We start from the raw sequence: 6734 nt of genomic DNA, 5'->3' as shown, positions 1-6734 counted from the left end.
TGCTCTTTCAGCTATTTGCCTTCCGAAATCACTCCTTATTGCTATGTGTGAAAACCTTCACCACTGTGCAAAATTACTGTGTGTCAGATGGGAACGGTTTCCTGGCGCTGGTTTTCAATAGAATATTTCACAGCTCTCTGCTTGCTGGGAAACATCCATTTCTGCTCCAGCCTGTGCTGAACCCGCAGAAGTTACAGCCTCCTGAGGCAGAGCTTGGGTCCTGTGATCAGAGATGCAGCCACTGGGACATTTAGGTTTGAAGAGCACTAATTCATCATCCCCTGTACCAGACACAGCGGGCATTTTTCACAGAATCACAGAATCTTCGTGGTTGAAAGGGACCTTTGAGATCATTGAGTTCAACCACAAAAAACCAACCAAACAAACAAAAAAAACCCCCAAAAAACCCCCCACCAAAACACAAAACAAACAACCCACACACCACACACCACACTCACCCACAAACAAACACTAACCAACAGTCTCGAGCACTACAGCATGCCCTGAAGTGCCATGTCTACACATTTCTTAAATGTCTCCAGGGATGGTGACTCCACCACCTCCCTGGGCAGGCTGTTCCAGTGCCTGACCACCCTCTCAGTAAAGTAATTCTTCCTAATATCTAATCTAATCTTCCCCTGCTGCATCTTCAGACCACTTCCTCTGGTCCTGTCATTATTCCCTTGGGAGAAGAGGCCAACACCCACCTCTTGACAACCTCCTTTCACATAGTTGTAGAGGGCAATGAGGTCCCCCCTCAGCCTCCTCTTCTCCAAACTAAACATGCTCAGTTCCCTCAGCCTCTCCTCACATGACTTGTTCTCTAGACCCCTCACCAGCTTGGTGGCTCTCCAGTCCGACCAGTGTCCTCACTACTGGATGATGCCATTTTCTCCAAGATGCTGCTTGTCTGTACCATCTTCTTACCTCCAAACATCCCCACTCTGAAGTGCCTTCTTCACCTTGCAATGTCGAAGAGTTGTCTTATGGCCACATTGCTTTTATTTCTCTTGCATATGGTGGAAATTTTAGTTGGGGTAGGCCTGCATAGATTCTGATTTCCAAGATTTATCCACATAAATGCATGTAGACCACAATCTGTGACCTCCAGCATGATACCCACCAGGGCGATATGTTTCTTCTGTGGTTTGAAGCAGTGGTAACACCATGGCTGGTCTTTTCATTAACATGAATACCAAAGGCTGGTGATGGGAGGGAGGTTCAGTCTTTTAGTGCTCACAGAGGACTGAGGGCTTCAGTCCTCATTCTTGAACTGGGCCACCTGCAGTCTCCCAGGATAATTCGGACTCCATTGCCTAAGTGCCCTCTGGTCCTTTCTCGATGCTTCACACCACGGTTTGCTGTTGAGGCTATCTCCTGAACTGCATATATTTCCAAACCGGGCAGCAAAGTGGTTCACTGTAGCACATTAATCACACACTTCCCTTTCCGCGATCTCCCCGGCTCTTGCACAGGAATTGCCATACCCGGTTAGACCACGGGCTCATCAAATCCTGCTTCCTGCCTCCAGCGATGGCCAAAACCTGAGGCTTCAGAGGTTACCTCCATAGCACACCAACCTAGCTGCACAGTTCTGGGTGTGCGGGTGGAAAACGTCCTTCCTGGCGGCCGCAGAAGATCCACTTATGCGCTGAAGCATGAGATTTGATTACCTTTATTACAGGATCTTTGCGTGCAGAGCTATAAATGTTCATGGTCATGCAATTATCCAGTCACAGCAGTTGACTCAGTGACCTTCTTTGGCAGTGAAGTCCATAAATTGGCTATACACAGCGGTGGGATCTCTGATTTGCTCACCTCCATTGAACTTTACCTTCAACGAGTGACATCCAGGACTTATATTGCAAAAGACATGGCAAAATGCAAAGAGTTTTAGGCCTGTTGTTCCCTTTTTTTCATTTGAATATCCTCAAACTCTTCTTTTGTCTTTACAAAACATTCCAGGGTTTTTGACCATTGTCTTTCCTCAAACAAGAATATACTTGTGCAGCTCTTCAGGCTTGTCCAGCACCCTGAAGCTAAGGTATCACCTACGAAATGTCCAATGTAACCTTTGGCTTGTCTAGGTAAAGTTCTCAGGTATTTCTGGGAAAAGACATGGCTTTTATACAAATGCAAGAAGGAAGTTCATTTCAAGAGTTGGCACCACTGGAGACCCAGAAGAAGAGGGAGAATCATTTAGGTGGGAAACAACCTTTAAGGTCATCGAGTCCAAACGCAAACCAAACACTGCCAAAACCACCACTAACCCATGTCCCTCAGCACCACGTCTACCCAGCTTTTAAATACCTCCAGGGATGGTGACTCCACCACTTCCCTGGGCAGCCTGCTCCAATGCTTGACAACACTTTTGGTGAAGAAATTCTTCCTAATATCCATCCTAAACCTCTCCTGGTGCAATTTGAGGCCATTTTCTCTTGTCCCATTGCCTGTTCCTTGGGAGAAGAGACTGACCCCCCCTGGCTACACCCTCCTTTCAGATGATGATTACACATGGTTAACTTTCAGGGGAAGTTTATAGACAAGAAGAAACGCAGTGATTCAGAGAATAATTTGGCCAGAGGTCCCATTTCACAGTAAAAATATACCAGATGTCACAAGCGAAAGGAGGAACAGCTATTCAGGGAAAAGGAAGAAAATGTTAGTTTTAAGCAAAACAATGCCACAGAAAAACATTTAGCATCTCTTCAAGCACATGCTACTGCAGCCTGGAATGCAAGGAGCCGTAAAAGTGACTAAAGCAAGAGCCTCAAGAGCGGATTGCTCAAGTGAAAGGAAGCTGGAATGAAATGCCAGCCAGCCCCGTCGGTCCCTCATTCTGCGCTGCTCAGAAACGCCTGATGCTTTCTGACTGGGTAGCCAGGGCTGGAGCAATTACTTGGTTGCAGCGTTTTCACTTTTACAGTGAAAAGGAGGCTTCTTTTCTTTGCATGAGTTACAATTTTGCCTCGTATTTTTTGAGCTGACACTGTTGGTGAAGGTCTTTGCTATACGGCCCTTCCAGTTTGCTCCTGGCCTGGTTATAAAGGCCACAGGGTCACTGTCCTAATCTACCATACCTGAAGCTAAACTCCCTGGGGCTACATTTATAACTGGGAATTAAACGATTTGGGGTGCAGACAGTCACCCATGGTGCTAAATTACCAGTTTCAGCCCAGGTGAACGAGCGCTGACCCAAACAACCCTGGGAAACTCGGGAGTTAGCACAGACCAGGGACCATTCTCAACAAACCATCTGGAGGGACCGACTTCTTTTGAAGACTGAGAGAGTTTAATAATATGGATGTGTCCAGGCTGTGCCAAAGGACCTCAGGACTAGAGAGCTGGCCTGGACCTGTGTTTTTTGACAGCCCAACTGCCCACTGGTGCATGCATGAGAGCATTTTAAAATTATAAATCTTTTAAGAGATTTCTAAACTTCTGAAGAGAGTCTGATGAGGTGCTCTTGACCTGTATACAGGACTACGACTGGGGTCATTGCTCACCTCAGCCTTTCTGGAGGGGTCTCTGTGGATTAGCACTGCCACAGCATCCACATGCCTGGTCCCTACCTCTGTACTTAGTGCAAGAGCCCAGGACGCTTGGAAAGCCAAGTGACCCAGGCCATCCTACTTCCCTTCCCTTCTCCACATCTACCCTATGCCGCTTGTGCTCCTTCCTATGGACCCATCTGCCCTCTCCTGGCCCTTGCAACACTGTGAGGGGTGGAAGCTGAAAAACTGGGCTCCAACACAACTGCCTGCAGACCACCTCCCAACTTGAGACTCCCTACAAAAGGGGCACCCCATGTCCTAGCTGAAAAGCTGTTAACCCATTTCTGGGCAACAGCATCACTTTGACTCTTTTTCACCTTCCTGTGCAGCCTACGAGTCCTTCCCTCCCACCAGACCACTCTCTCCTGAAGGGGATCACAGCCACAAACCCCCATGATACTCTAAAACCTGGAAATGCTAAACCGTTCCCTGTTCCTCTGTTCCAACCACCTCCCCCACACGCTTTCCTTCCCTAATCCTCAAGGAGCCCCAGATTAGGAGTCTTAGCTTAGCATCGCCTGATGTGCGCGTTCCATTGTCCCCCTCTAATAGCATAAACCCTGCCTGAATCCCCCTGATTTTAGGGCACAGAATGTTGCTGGAATTTCTTGCCTTGTTTCTAGTGCTTTCAGTTCTGTATTGGGTCTTTTCTGTCATTTATTTGCTAGATATTCAGAGCATAGTAAAATGCTCAGAGGGCTGGAGCCCCTCTGCTGTGAGGACAGGCTGAGAGAGTTGGGGGTTTCAGCCTGGAGAAGAGAAGGCTCCGGGGAGACCTTAGAGCCCCTTCCAGTCCCTCAAGGGGCTCCAGGAAAGCTGGGGAGGGACTCCGGATCAGGGAGGGGAGCCCTAGGATGAGGGGAACAGGTTTAAACTGAAAGAGGGAGATTGAGATGAAATATTAGGAAGAAATTCTTTGCTGTGAGGGTGGTGAGACCCTGGCCCAGGTTGCCCAGAGAAGCTGTGGCTGCCCCATCCCTGGAGGGGTTCAGGGCCAGGCTGGATGGGGCTTTGAGCAACCTGGTCTGGTGGGAGGTGTCCCTGCCCAGGGCAGGGGGTTGGAACTGGATGATCTTTAAGGTCCCTTCCAACCCAAACCTTTCTATGATTCTGTGTATTATTGTTTAGATTTTAGAGGCAGTATTTGCTTCCAGTATAGATAACAAAGCAAGGATGCAGCAGTGGTCTGTATCATGCATCTTCTGGACGGAAAATTTGGGTAACAGGTTAAAGTCATCAAGATGAAAAGTCCCCTAGAAAAAAATCCCAGCAATGACTACCTGGGCCAGATATTCCCAGCATTATTCAGCTTGATCATCCTTCCATGCCATGTAGTGTCCAACAAGCTGCTTTAACCAATTGGCTTTTGGGAATTCTCTCTTTATTTGTATTTGATGCTTTTGGGGAGCTGGGCTGAAGGTTTCAGCTTGGTCAGAGATGATGGGGGAGGACAAGCAATGGAGATGTAGAGCTGCCAGACTTGTGGGGGTGGAAAATCCTGGAAGTAATGGGTATTTATTTTGGCTCTGATTTTATTTGGGTTTTTTTTCAGGCTGATTAAAAGGTGCTGTACACTCACGTATTGACAGATCCTGAATATCGTGGTGTTGGCTTGGTGGATGGAGACAGTACGGGATCAGGGGAAGAGGCCTGTATTGGGATATCCCAGAGAGATGGGACAGGGTGGAAAAGGGATGCAGGTTTGCCGAATGTCTTTGTCCACGTACAGCAGGCCATCTCCCTTTGTCCATGATGGGGCAAATTCTTAACTCCTTCAAGCCTGTGGAAAGGAGATGAGCAAACAGGATGCACAAAAGGGAAAGAAAACAGACAACTCATCTGTAAGAAATGCTTTGGTGTGGGGGCATAGCAGGGGTCCCGGACGGGAAACATTTGTTCTCGGGGCGCTGACAAAGGGGCTTTGCCCAAGACATATTTAAGCAGCTTATGGCCATTAGACAAACGTTTAATCTGCAGGAAAGTGGGCCACCAGGCGGGCAGGTGCCCTGGCACATTTAAGACCATGGACCAGCTGGGCCTGTGAGAGGAAGCAGTGGAGGGGACCCAGGGGACATGTTATCAGAGGAGTGTAGGACCGAGGTGGCCAATGTTGGAGCTTACAACCCAGGGGTTGAGAGAGCAGGTATGGAAATTGCAAATACCAAGAAGTTTTATGTGGAAAGGCGAAAGGAACCTCTGAAATCACTTAACAGCAGCAGGGGTGGGCAGAGAGAACCCCAAAATTAACCCGCCAAGTCGAGTTGCACCTTTTCCACCTAAGCCAGCCAGGTGGAGGGTAGCTTCAGTGTTGCTCTCCAGATGTGCAGACCTCCGTCCTTGCAGTTGCAGCCCCCGCTGAAGGGAATGAAGGGCCAGACAAAATCTGCCAGATCATTTCTAGATCTGATCCCAATTTTCCCTAAATAAAGATCTGGATGGGTGTGTGGGAGGCAAGAGCAGAGCAGTAATGACTTCGGTCATCTGCAACTGCACCTCGTGCTCCGAGGACAAGGTTTGAGCTGACATCTCTCCGGTCCGTGAGCAGCATTTCCTGAACAGGTGCCGTTATTTTGCAGTCATCCAAAAGATGGCAGCCTTCCCCAAATCTTCTTCCTCGCTAGCTGGCTGGGCTCTGACCAGGAGATACGTGTCTCACCTTGACCGCTGTCACTGCAGCTGGCGCGGCCCGTGGGAGACGGGGCTCAAAAGCTGCAGAGAGCTGCTAAAAGCCACATCTTCAGCCGTGCTTTGGGTCTTTTCCTAGTGCTGGTTTCTGCCTGGAAAAGTGGTCACGCCTGCCTCCTCCTGGAAGAGGGATTTGGTTTTCCTCTTGCTTGTACGTGAGCCAAGTTGCCTTTATGCTGGCAGACCCGGCAGCTTGGGTTGCTCCTGCAGCATTTCCTCACCATCCATAGTGCCTGGAGCAGCTCCTTTGGGAGGGGGCTGTTGGATTGGGAACCCGAGGAGGAAGAGGCTGTAAGAGCCAGAAATACACTGATTTGTGATCTCAGCTGTCTGTGGTCTCTATTCCCAAATTGTCCTCACAGAAGGACACAATAAAATGGTGGGGTGAGGTCTACCACGCAGTGCCTTCATCACACAGCAGAGGACATTGTGCTGCTGGTCACCCACTCATAAAAGACCAGTGTGTTCCCTCAACAAATCCCCACCTCCCGTCCT

Source organism: Numenius arquata, chromosome 9 (genome assembly GCF_964106895.1).
Source record: "Numenius arquata chromosome 9, bNumArq3.hap1.1, whole genome shotgun sequence".
Lineage (NCBI taxonomy): Eukaryota > Metazoa > Chordata > Aves > Charadriiformes > Scolopacidae > Numenius > Numenius arquata.
This window is presented reverse-complemented; position numbering follows the sequence as displayed.